This window comes from Pinus tabuliformis, chromosome 5_2 (assembly GCF_031772625.1).
Source record: "Pinus tabuliformis cultivar Carrire ecotype Pingquan chromosome 5_2, CPIR1, whole genome shotgun sequence".
Lineage (NCBI taxonomy): Eukaryota > Viridiplantae > Streptophyta > Pinopsida > Pinales > Pinaceae > Pinus > Pinus tabuliformis.
Genome location: NC_142306.1, coordinates 676,474,169 through 676,488,067, shown reverse-complemented (window position 1 = coordinate 676,488,067; position 13,899 = coordinate 676,474,169). Strand labels below are relative to the sequence as shown.

At 37.1% G+C, this 13,899-nt stretch overlaps 1 pseudogene across 1 annotated transcript; it reads left to right on the top strand.

Annotated features, from left to right (window-relative positions):
• Nucleotides 1-5,816: 5,816 nt before the first annotated feature.
• On the top strand, nucleotides 5,817-11,955 carry LOC149160922 (polypyrimidine tract-binding protein homolog 1-like; annotated as a pseudogene). The gene is made up of 10 exons (XR_016261814.1): nucleotides 5,817-6,611; nucleotides 7,544-7,753; nucleotides 8,612-8,674; nucleotides 8,768-8,841; nucleotides 8,990-9,085; nucleotides 9,559-9,616; nucleotides 9,697-9,820; nucleotides 9,904-9,984; nucleotides 10,904-11,016; nucleotides 11,096-11,955. The product of XR_016261814.1 is annotated as a polypyrimidine tract-binding protein homolog 1-like (transcript).
• The last annotated feature ends 1,944 nt before the right edge of the window (nucleotides 11,956-13,899 follow it).

The following is a 13,899-nucleotide window of genomic DNA, read 5'->3' as shown; positions in this document are numbered from 1 at the left end:
GAAAAGAAGACAAATATGGAGATTATACTTGGGGATAATTCCACTTATCCCGTGAAAGGAATTGGGATTGTTACTCTTCACTTAAATCAAGGTCAAACTCTTCATTTACAAGAAGTACTCGAAGTACTTGATCTTAAAAAGAACCTGGTTTCTATTTCTAAGATGGAAGACAAAGGTTTTAAGGTGAAATTCATTGATGGGAAGGTTTGTGTTTGGAAAAGCAACCCAAGAGATGCATTCACTCTTGGATTGAGGGTTAAAGGTCTCTATCAGGTTGGAGGAAGTTTGTTGGGAGAAATGACTTGTGATACTTCTCTTCAATCCGAATTATGGCACCAGAGACTTGCTCACCTTCATTTAAAAGCCTTATCTGATGTAAGGAAGATGGTAACATGTATGCCCGAATTCAACTTAGATCATGAAGGTGTTTTTCAAGGTTGTAAAGCTAAAAAAAATACAAGGCGACCATCGCCTCAAGTGAAACTCAAACCACTGATATTATTCAATTGGTCCATTATGATCTATCAGGTATGTTGCCTGTAACATCTTTGGGTGGATATTTGTACTATGTTATTTTTATGGATGACTTCTCTTGCAAAGCATGGATCTATTTCTTAAAGAAGAAGGATGAAGTGTTCAAATGGTTCTACTCCTTCAAAGACTTGGCCGAGAATCAAACAGGGAAGAAAATAAAAATCTTGAGGACTAATAATGGGACTGAATATGAGTCAAATGAATTCAAAGACTATTGTAGAGAAGTTGGCATTAAGAGGGAGAACACTACTGCATATACTCTTGAACAAAATGGTGTTGCCAAAAGGAAGAATCAAACTATCATAGAAGCCACCCGTGCCATGCTTCATGACCAAGGTCTACCACAGTTCTTATAGAGAGAATCTGGCAACACCACTATGTATGTTCAAAACAGATGCCCTCATCAAGCTCTGGACTTCAAGACACCTGTAGAAGTTTTCACAGGTAAGAAACATGATGTTTCTCATTTTAGAATTTTTGGTTGTCCCGTATATTTTCATGTGCTGAAAGAGAAAAGAAACAAAGTAGATGCATCTAGGAAGAAAGGAACATTTGTGGGCTACAATGAAACTTCGAAGGCATATAGAATCTATGTGCCTGGTCAAAGGGAAGTGGAATTAAGTCATGATGTCACTTTCAATGAAGATTCTGCTCTTAGGAAAGTCTATGAACTTCCTATCTCTAGGAAGGACAATAATGACGCTGATGCAGAAAAGCAGGATGCACCTTCGTCTGATGAACTGCTGCCCAATGTTGAAGGTCCAATGGATCCCATTGATCCACCTCCTAGTGAGCCCTTTACTTCAAAAAAAAGACCTTTGTGGCTCAAAGATACTCTTAAAGATGCTGAGAAACATATTGCACTGAGGGGGACATTTCGTGAAAGAAAGAAGCCGAATAGGTACTAAGGGTACTTAGCTGCCATGAGTACCATTGTACAATATGAGCCTTGTACATTCGAAGAAGCTGTGAAGCAACAAGTTTGGAAGGAGGCGACGAATAAGGAGTATGAGTCGATCATGAAGAATGATGTCTGGGATGTGGTTCCTAGACCCAAGGACAAGTCAATGGTCACTTCAAAATGGCTCTACAAGATCAAACATGGAGCTGATGGGAGTGCTGAAAAGTTCAAGGCCAGATTTGTTGCTCGAGGCTTCTCTCAAAAGGAAGGAGTAGACTATGATGAGATAATTGTACCGGTGGCTCGATATACCACCATCCATTCGATCATAGCCCTTGCTTCCTCACAAGGATGGAGCCTACACCAGATGGATGTCAAAATTGCCTTCTTAAATAGTTTTCTTAAGGAGGAAGTCTATGTTGAACAACCCGAGGGGTTTGAGGTTCAAGATCATGAGACACATTTATGCAGGTTGAAGAAAGGGCTCTATGGGTTGAAGCAAGCCCCTAGGGCTTTGTATGAGAGGATCGATAACTATCTTACGAAGTTGGGATTTACAAGAAGCGATACTAAACTAAACCTATACTTCAAAGTTGAAAAAGACAAACCTCTCATTCTGGTCCTTTATGTGGACGATCTCTTTCTGACAGGTGATGACCCTCTCATTCATCAATGTAAGAGGGAGTTGGCTTCCAAATTTGAGATGAAGGACCTAGGAATGATGCATTATTTCTTAGGGTTGGAGGTCTGGCAAAAGCCATGTGGGATTTTCCTTTCTCAAGGAAAATACATTGTGAAGCTACTTCAGAGATGTGGGATGGTGGACTGCAAGTCTGTGATTACTACGATGGAACTCAACTTTAAGAAGCTATGTGGAAGTGTTGCTGGGCTCGGATTAACGAACCCTTCTGAGTATCGCTAACTTGTGGGGGCCCTGATGTTTTTGGTCAACTCTTGTCTTGACATATGCTTTGTTGTGAACACGTTGAGTCAGTTTATGGTCGAGCCTCATCACATTCATGAGATTGTTGCTAAGAATCTCTTGAGATATCTTCGGGGCACAATCCACTATGGTCTGAGATACACTATCAGGAACTTGAGGCTACATGGATATTCAGATGCTGACTGGGTTGGCAGTGTGTTGGATCGTAAGAGAACGTCTAAGTGCTACTTCTCTTTGGGGTCTGCTTCAATATCTTGGATGAGTAGGAATCAGAAATCGGTTGCACTAAGCACTGCCGAGGTCGAATACATTGCTGCAAGTATGGCCTATTATGAAGCAGTCTGGTCGAGGAAGCTCTTCAATGAGCTGTTTGAGCACATGCTAGATACCACTGTGATCTTCTGCAATGAGCAGAGTGGGATTCGCCCATCAGAGAATCTCGTGTTCCACGATCACTCCAAGCACATTGATATCAGGTACCACTTTATCCGGGATATGGTACAATGACGAGCAATAAGGCTCTAACACATTAGGATGGATGAGTAGGTTACAAACATTTTCATAAAGCCTTTAGGGAAGGTCAAATTCTTAACCTTCCGGGAGAGACTTGGAGTTGTGGAACAACCCTCCTATGAGGGTCCCGTATGAGTTGGACACTGAATTTAGGAGCTCTTGGGGGCTTGGGGTACTTCTTGGAGCTATAAGCGACCATAGGGTGAGTGGTTCACCTTCCCATATGATACCCCATGATGGTTGACATGTGTGTAGGGCGAGTAGTTCACCTTCCCCTACCTGGACACATGCATGTAGGGTGAGTGTTTCACCTTCCCTTCCGATTGACATATTCACAGGATGAGTGGTTCACCTTCTCCTGCGGATGTCCTTGCACACATCCCACCCATACAGTTCTGGAATCATGGGAAATACCTCTCATTTGGCCAATGATTTGGGAAAAGATGGTTAGGGACCATATCACACCGATGGATGCATCATGTATTGTTGTACTCCCTATGACTAGGATGCATGGTGTTCAACAACTTGATCTAGGATCAAGCACTGGCTTTAGTCAATGAAGAGTGGTATCATCTTATGACTCACTCTCCATCACTTCTTCTTCATTATTACTTCATGGTTCAACAGAATAGAGCAGAGTAGGGAAGTGATGACATGGATGGTACATGATGACATGATGGCATGATGACAAATAGATTGGCAGGTGGAATTCTCCCTAATTGAGAGGGAGTGTTAAAAATGGAAACTAGGGCGAAATTCCACCTTAGGACAACTCATATGATGGAGATGATTATTGCGTTGGATTCCTCTTTTCGAGAGGTCCAATTTTGATATAAAGATCATCTCATTATGACAAGCAGAAATGGAATTTTAAATTTATTCTCTCTCATGCACAAATTGTCAAGGCCGACCTCAGTGAAATGTAGGCTCATGAAGCACAATAGATGTGTCTCCTCGGCCTCAATGAAGTGTATAAATAGGAGTGACCTCTCTCTCATTTGCACATCACTCATCTCATCACATCTCTCTCTCTCTCCTCTCTTAATTGGTTCGTACAACTTGGAGGCAACCTTCTCTACTTCGCACATGTGAAAGGAGGACAAATTTATGGGTTTGTTTGATCGTTGAAAATTTCAGGAAAATAGAACAATGTTGACTAGGTTGCTTTTGACCAGCGTTGACTTCATTCTTGTGGGCAAAAATCTAATTTTTGAAGGCCGCATTTATTGGCACATTTTTCCGCATTTATTGGCACATTTTTCGAGGAGTTTGGGATAGTTTGACTAGGGTTGACTTTAGCTTTGACTTCAAATTTGACTGCAGAATTTACAACAACATTTTCTCTCTCCTTTGACTGGTTTGACCAATTTGTTTTGGGTACACTTTGACCCTCTTGGAAGGCCGAATTTTTCTACTATTGACTGAGTTGCTTGGAGGGCATTTTGGAGCTACTTTGACCATCGTTGACTTTCTGGTTAGGGCTGCAGTTGACTGCTAATTTGACATGACTATTTTGGGCAAATTAATTTGATATTTGTACTCTCTCTCTCTGTTGAACTATTGAAGAGTAATAAGAAGATTTGATCAAAGGGTTTCCCCACATTGGGGTTTGTCCCTAGCATCCGCCATATCTTGTGTCCTCTTGTCATGGCTTGTCTTCTGCACATGTTTTTATGTTCTATATGCATTTACTGCCAATGTGTTTAAATTAATGTGATTGCTACTGAATATAATTGGAAATTGTCATTGGGCTGATAAGGAACATTGAAGTAAATTATGCTAAAGCATAGAACATACCATTGTTATCTAAAATTAACAAGTGGGATGACCTAGTCCTTAGCAGAAGAATTACTATCTGGAGTCTCATAGTTTTTTGCTTTCATAGTCAAGTTCATTGCCTCATTGGATATGTGGCCTGCCCATGCCCCCAAGCGGAGGAGGATGTAGTTTGTAACCAATGGTAGTTGTTGTTCGGTGGGGAATGGATTGGTCAAAACAACAAGATGCTGAGTAAAGGGATGTTGCACAAAGCAACGATGGATCTCATCTATATGTGGGCACTCATGTGTAAGGTGGTCTCCTTAACATATTTTGTAAGGGAATTTTACTTTCCATTTCTTATCATTTGTGCCCACACTTGTGTTGGTTTGGGTTTGTTGCGTCCCTTAAGCATTCTTAGAAGGGTTCTTTTGCTTATTCTTCTTCTTTTTACCACTAGGTTCTTTGGTTGCGTGGACTACACCATATGAACCTCAGTGGTGTGTTTAGGGACTTAGTTTGTTGAAAACTAGGTGAGAAGCCGGAGCTTGAGATGTAACAATCATTTGGCCCTATTGAGCAACTAATGGCTCGCAACTTCTGTGAGTACAGAACCAATCATGCCATTAGCATGTGGTCTTGACTTTTCACCAAAATCTGGTAATATAATTCTTAATGAAATTACATTTATTTATTACTTAAAATACATTTTTAAATACATAAATAAATTCTCTTTAAAAAAATCTTTAAAATATTAAACTAATATAAATTTAATAACTTACATTTATAACAAACATTTTTAAATACATAAATAATCTCCCCTTAAAAATCTTTAAAACATTAAAATAATATAAATTTAAATAGGGTATAAATTTAATAACTTAAATTTAAAATTTTTAATATGGTATAAATTTAATAACTTAAATTTAAAATTTGTTATAAGTTAAACCACTTAAATTTACCCTTCCAACCCGTTTAAATTTACCCTTCCAACCCATTTTAGATAAACTTTGACCAAATTTAATTGAAATAGATCTCATAAAAAACCAAAATTAAAATATTTAAAATACACCGTAAATTAAATTAATGGGATGACTAAACCAGGTGTTACTTCCTTGGGACTACCGCCCCTATAAATCAACAAAAATACGTATATATCATACAGAAACACCGTAGATTATGAATCGATTGCTTCCTCCAAATTCGGCGAAAGGGGACTATATATTGGCCAGTTGCTCTCTTCATGGATATCCTGTACCTCATATGACCGTGGTGCTCATTGTAGGGTTTGAATTGTGACAGTTGTCGCCATTTGTTATTTCCATTTGAGAGCAGGGTTGTCTTATCAGTAGTATTTTGTGTTTGCGCAGAACAGAAGGTTTGAAGATAAGGATACTGTAATTTGGCTGAAGGCTTTCGAGCCTTCGTAGCGGTGTTGAAAGCTTACAGGGGTTTGATAATTCTACGAGACATTTGACGCGTTTGTAATTATATAGGGTTCGCATTTTGCCGGGTCTGATAGATTCGGTCGTTATTCTTTTTATTGTGACTTGTAGCTCATGAGGGTTGATTGTGAACTTCAATACATTTAACCCAATTTGAGCATTTAAGGGTGTGAAGCCTACAGGGTTTAATATTCTGTGGTCTGGTTGAGTCATTGGGTGTTTGCATCTCAAAGGGTTTGGTGTTTTAGGCCTTTTGAGCTTTCAGGGTTTGAACATTTCAGGTCTCGATAATTTCCGTTGCTGAAAGCTCCGAGTTTGAAGCTTGGGTAGAATGGGTTCCATAGCTGGCCAGCCGCAGTTCCGGTACACTCAACCACCATCGAAGGTTCTGCACCTTAGAAATTTGCCGTGGGAGTGCACAGAGGAAGAGCTTATTGAACTGGGGAAGCCGTTTGGGAAAATTGTCAACACCAAGGTCAATGTTGGATCGAATCGCAACCAGGCGTTTGTGGAATTCGTAAGTTGCGCTCTGTGAATTCTCCCGGAGCATAATTTATTTCTAAAAATTGTTTTCATGAGTCTTGCAATTCCCTTATTTTTTGCGGTCATGTTCTCAACGGCACAAAATCCAACATGAAATCAACCCTATATTTTGTTCCAACATAGTTGAAATCTCAACTTTTATAGGTCCCTCTGCATAGTTCCACAACTTCTACTCTTCGACAAAATTCCAAAAGTTCTGGCCGATATGTTAAATGTAGCATATTAAGGTAAAATCCTGGACCAGGGATAGGGCACTGTGGTTAGTGAGCTTGCATTTACGAAGGCATCTCAAAGACAACCACCCCAAACAATGGTAGATTATATAGAGGAACTCTAGTGATCTTATCTCAGAATGACACAGATGCTTTCACAATCTGGGGATTTGCACCTTAAGCCAGTGTGTTATGTCTGTGTTGAGCACTAGTTTTGCGATTAATTGTCTCATTTCTTTGTATTGATGTCTAGTTTCAAGATTGTGTATATAGTATATACACACCTTTGACCAATAACGTGATTATGTTAACTCAAACGACTTGTTTGTACATAATTGGAAAAAAAAATCAGATACTGTTCTTTTCGTAATAAAATCTAGAGCATCTTTGTTTAAAAGTGAAATGTCTCATTAGTAATTTGGATTGAAATATACTCTTGACAATATGATATATTCTTTATCTTAGTTCTGTAGGACTGAAATGCAACTTTATGGAGTGTGATGTCTAAGTTGGAAACATAATTTGCATTTTGTAGGCTTTAAAGTTTATTCCATCCATATTGTAAGAGGATTGTCATGGTTTTTGGCATTAAATAAAAATGCTCTTCTGATGCTTGCTTTGATTTATTGGGAGGACATTAATTTAACATATGATAGAGTGCTAAGTTGAGCTTGTGATCTGTTGTTTTTCTTAGGCGGATTTGAATCAAGCTATTGCAATGGTTTCATATTATGCTTCATCGCCAGAACAGGCTCAGGTACGGGGCAAAACTGTGTACCTACAATACTCCAATAGGCATGAAATCGTCAACATCAAGAATTCCGGGGATGAAGCAAGCAATGTATTGCTGGTGACAATTGAGGGTGTAGAAGTTGGTGATGTCAGCATAGATGTTTTACATTTGGTAAGTTTGTAGAGCATAATGCATTCTAGTTGATCCACTGCAGGAGAGGTACTATCAAGAATCCAATGCTAGTTTTCCTTATCTTGGTTAATAATATGGTCTTATCCTTGCAAAATTAATAGATTGAAATATTTTTGACGTGGATATTGTTGTGAATTTTAGTTAGAAACAATGGGTTATACTTTATGTATTTGCATATGTTTGACGTAACTCTACATGGGTCAGCAGGGCCATGTCACAGACACAACTTCGATGGCAATCTACTGCATTGGGAGAAAGTGCATGTGTGTTTGTTTCCTCCCCTTTGCTTAACATTGCCTCTTGACCCTACTCTTGCTCCTAAACCTACCACCACACACTTGTGATTTTTTGTTGATCTCACTTATCTCTTTCCTCCTCATCCTTAAAACCCTTTTTAGGTTCCATGCAACATGTAGATGAAGGTTTTTGAAACTACTTTGCTTTAGTTTGTGCTTACTACAGTGAGACAAGCCCATTATTCTCAGTGTTTTCCTAAATTTTATTTGTAAATAGGTTGTAGTAACACAAAAAGAGAATTTGTTTGGCATGAGGTTCTATATAATTGAAATTGGTTGTTCCTTGTTAAAAATATCATCATTTTTGTCATTACTACTACAGTGTTGATGCAATATGTCATCTTTATTGTTGGCAAGAATAATGCAACATATTATCTTTATTGTTGGCATGAAGAATGAAACATAATTTTATATTGTTTTTCCATACAAATGTCAATGCTTGGTATTTATTTAAATTCTAGTTTAAACAAGTAGAAAACTATGAATTGTAACTTGGAAGCATTGCACAGTTACAAAATCTCATCCTTGCCCTTTCATATAGGTATTCTCAACCTTTGGTTTTGTACATAAAATTGCCACTCTTGAAAAAAGTGTTGGTTTTCAGGTTTGTTATCTCAATTTAGCTTTATATATTGCATTTGAGCATGAAAGAGTTCTTATGGAAACATAATATTTATACTAATTTCAACACAAACAGGCTTTGGTGCAGTTTAGTGATGTAGATACAACCTCCTCTGCAAGATCTGCTTTTGATGGAAGAATCATTCCAAGGTAAATATATGTGGTTCCATGATACCAAAGATTAATACTATGTTTTGCAAGTAATGCTAAACTATGGTGACAAGAGTCCATATTTTTTTGTTTTACCATAAACATACTTAATAAACCGTAAAACTGTTATTTCTTCTTGGATTGATAGGTATTTACTAGAGGAACATGTTGGGCCATGTCACCTGCGAATTTCGTTTTCTGCTCACACTGAATTGAATGTCAAATTCCAGAGTCATCGAAGCAGGTACATATCCTTGATGCAGTCATTCAGCTTATTATGGAAGCTTATTGGTCCATTTTGGTAATTATGTACAGAGCTTGATATTTTAATTCTTCAAAGGCATTTCAGGTTACAAGGTAATGTGATAATGACATATTGATTAGAGGCAAAAATATGTCAATGAATGACCCTCATATATTTCATTTTATGAATGGAGACAAGTAGTAAACATTAAAGCTACTTCAGTTGTGAGTCGTGACCCTTCATAATTGCATTGTGTCCTGTCAGAAGAAAGTGTCACGAAGGCAATGGAAGTTCTTAGTCTGCCTCTCGATATAGTTTTTCAGTGAATGATTTTAAACTTATCCTATAATATTCGTAGTTTTTGTATGGAATGATTTGTATAATGTAGATGTTTTCCAATAACCGCTATTGCATCTTTCTGTTCTATTTACAGTTCTCAACTGGTCCATGTTTCTAATGTTTTATTTCTGCAGGGATTATACAAATCCAAATTTGCCTGTTGCCCCTTCTGCCATAGATGGAACTGGGCAGGTAAAAGAAGTATGTGATGATAATATTTTGTGTTGAAGTTGATATATCAACGGTCTTTTTAATTGTTGGGTTCATTGCAGTTTGGCATTGGGCCTGATGGGCAAAGAAGAGAGCCAGAGAGTAATGTTCTTCTTGCATCTATTGAAAACATGCAATATGTTGTGACTGTTGATGTTTTGCATATGATATGGTGAAAAACTGCAAGTTCTGTTTTTTGTGTACAAGTCTCTTTCAAGTTTTGAGTTTTGTTCACAATAAATAGTTTGTCTCTTCCTTGAAACAACAAGTATTCTCAGCATTTGGTACAGTTCAGAAAATTGCAATGTTTGAGAAGAATGCAGGATGGCAAGCTTTAATTCAGTATGCAGGTATTCTTATAAATCAAGTCATTGAATATCTTATGCTTTGGCAGTGGAGGCTAATTGATAACGAGGGATATGCATCACTGTTTTCTTTAAATTTATTCAGTTTATAAGCTATTTTTATCTTTTGCTGATGCCTAGTTTTGCAACACTATGACCTATCAATGCTGAAGTTATAGAAAATATCAAATTCTTTACTGATTTAAATACCAAGCAAATGGTCGGGATGGTTTGAACAGCCTTATAAAAAAGTTTCAAGTTATATGCAATCTGAAGCAGGCCTATTAGCTATAGGAGGCATAAATGTATGATCTTCGTTGGCAACATTAGTTTGAGTGTTCCTTGTTTCAAAAATGGAGTAAGACGCATGCAGAATTCATATCTAATGGTAGGAGTACAAATGCATGATTTTCATCAACATTAGAGTGTCCTGTTTCAAAAGAAGACACGCAGAATTCATCTATGGTAATAAGATATAGCTCCATAAGATAAGATAATATAGATCCATCTTAAGGGAAGTGCTGAGGGATAACTAGCTTTCATGTTGCTTTGGGAAATCTGGTTATATGGATGTCTGCATTGTAGGCAACCCCAGAAAAAATTATATTATGACAGCTACTAGTTGAACAAATTGTGTTGTTTTTATATCCCTATTGCTCTTTTGTATAATTTGGATAATGTTTTCAGAGAAGAATTCTATGAAATTTTATCAAAATTTAAAATAAGAACTTTTCTTAGTAAATGGGGATGGTGGTACGTAGATATCTTTGTATGTATTCAGCAAGTTTATTTCAGTTTTGTTAACAATATCTTTGGTAATTCAGGTAATTAGATGCATGGCAACTCATTCTTTGCTCCTAAGAATTTTCCCCAGAATTTGCATCTAAATATTGCTTGATATACTTTCTGGGTTTACCTTCCTCAGATATACCAACTGCAGTAGTTGCCAAAGAGGCATTAGAAGGACATTCTATATATGACGGAGGCTATTGCAAACTACACCTCTCTTATTCACGCCACACAGACCTCAATGTTAAGGTAACTGTCATTATTATGGAATAAAATTGGTACAGTTTTTTCTGTGATTCTTAATACTTCCATCTGACCATGTACACAGGTTAATAATGATCGGAGCAGAGACTACACACTTCCAAAAGTAGGCGTTTTACAAAATCAACTACCACTTATTGGTCAGCAGCTCTCTAGTCTGCCTTCTGGAGTTGGTGGACAGCCTCCATCTGCACCATATATGTATCCAGGGAATCATTTTGTGTCTGGTGTGCATCCACCACAACCAGCTAGTATTGCTGGACCTGTATCACAAACAACGGGATCACTGATTCAAGGAACTGCACCAAATCAAATTTACATGACCTCCCCTGCTCAGCTTGCCACATCATTAGGCACGTCCTCAGGATTTCCAGGACAAGCTCAGTTGTCAGTTCCACCTTACTCTTCTGCTACATATTTCTCAGGCCCTACTCCCATGCAGAATCCCGGACATTATACAAGCCCTATGGGTTCAGGTATGCCACCGCTAGCCAGTCAGAATCCTCATGGTGGCACAGCTTTTCCAATGCCTGCATACAGACATCAGCCAATGCATATGCAAACGCCTGCGGGAAGAGTTCCTGCAAGTGCTTCTTCGACGTACTATATATAAATATCTGTGTAGCATTCCTCTGCCTCTCAGAAGCTGTTATTGGTATTGCTGTTTAAACGCCACTACATTTTATGGAGCGTTGGACTGAATCAGTCTTTGAATGAATCATGCATTGAGCATACTTATCGATTCTCCCCGTGCTGTGTTCAGACGGCCATGCCTTTTATGTTCTGGTATCTTTTTGTAAAATACTTTTTAATACTTAATATCTTTGTGGTATTCCACAGTTGCATTGTTGTTACTGTAAACAGATTGTAATAGTTTCCAGCCGGAGTTGAAATTATATAAAAGGCAGCCAGATTTGATGAGTTAAATGGGTATCTTGGTGATTTAATTGTATTCAATTTAATTGGTGATTTAATTATATTCAATGGAGATTTTGTCAAGGATAAGGTAGAAGTGGCGGAAAAGCTGGAAATTAAGAAGTTCAAGGTTTTGTTTATAACCATGATTTTACGAAGATGAGAATTTGGAAAATTAAGGTTTTGTTTATAACCATGATTTTACGAAGATGAGAATTTGGAAAATTCTCACCAAATCAGATGGCAAGAAACATTGAGTGACCGATTTGGTAAGAAACATTGAAGAGTGACCACAGTCTCTCACCACTGCACTTTTCAGTGCACTATATCCCTAAAAGGATGTAAATGATGGGATCGACAAGGCTTGAACCCACGATTTACATCTTGACAAGGTGGTGTTCTAACTAATTGAGCTACACTCCCGATATAGTGTAATTTAGTGAGGTGGTGTTCTAACTAATTGAACTACACTCCCGATATAGTGTAATTTAGTGACACTGTTTTTCTCTCGAGCTTTGTTTAATAATAATAATAATATAATCCAATGTTAAAGTTGGGCTATGCTACACAGCAAATTGGTGTAAAGACTCTCTGGTGTAAAGACTCTCTGACTCTCTAGTGTAAAGACTGACTCTCTTGTTTGTAGGTGTAAAGACTCTCTGGTGTAAAGACTCTCTGACTCTCTAGTGTAAAGACTGACTCTCTTGTTTGTAGGACAAGGGATCCACTTTTGTGTGATGATTTAACTACTAAAGTATATGAAGGCACACTCTATCCCTTTGGATTTGAACCTGTAATTTAGGAGGAAACACATTTTCTTAACCATTAAGCCCACTCAATCTGTGTTTTCTGTATGTGTAAGAATCAATTTTTCAATTATATAATTTATCATTTGGCCAATTTATTATCATCTTTGAGTCTCCTAACACATAAGAGAATCAATTCATTATCATCTTTGAGTCAATTTTCGATTATATAGTTTATCATTGGGCGAATTCATTATTATGTTTGAGTCTTTGAGTCTCCTAACACATAAGAGAATCAATTCATTATCATCTTTGAGTCTTATGTGTCGACACATAAGAGAATCAATTCATTATCCCTACGTTTTTCCATTCAAATTTCATTTGTAACACTTTGACATTATTGTTTGTACCCTACCAACTAGTGTATTTTAAGATAAAATAATTATTTCATGATAAATACAAGCTGCCATTAAATCAACATATACATGGAGGTCCTTGATAGGCTTTGTCAAAGAATCCTTTACTTTCAAATATAGTTAATTTTATCGATTTTGAAAACATTTTGACTATGTTAATTCATTATCCCTACGTTTTTCCATTCAAATTTCATATGTAACACTTTGACATTATTGTTTGTACCCTACCAACTAGTGTATTTTAAGATAAAATAATTATTTCACGATAAATACAAGCTGCCATTAAATCAACATATACATGGAGGTCCTTGATAGGCTTTGTCAAAGAATCCTTTACTTTCAAATATAGTTAATTTTATCGATTTTGAAAACATTTTGACTATGTTTTTTTAAGCTCGCTTTTTTTTTTTACCATTATTCAAAGTTAGAATTTTGTTGGATGGATATGTGAACTGTAAAAATAATAAAATGTTTTCAAGTTTGAAGTCTTTTTTTGGTTGGTTTGACCCATGGGGATTTGAACATTGAATCTCATGGTTTACAAAATTATTCATAACACAGGGATCACCACTTGAATTGCCTTTTATAGGCTGACTATTGAACTTTTAAACTACGTTTTATCATTGTCTAATTTTCCTTATTTCCAATTCCTTTATATTTGTGTCATAGGTAGTATAATTCATTTTACCATTTTAATTCATCTTCATTTTCTATCATTATCATTAAAACACGCTTTTTTTTGTGTGTTGGGTTGTAAGATGTATCCATTATGACAATGACGTGACAATTTTATG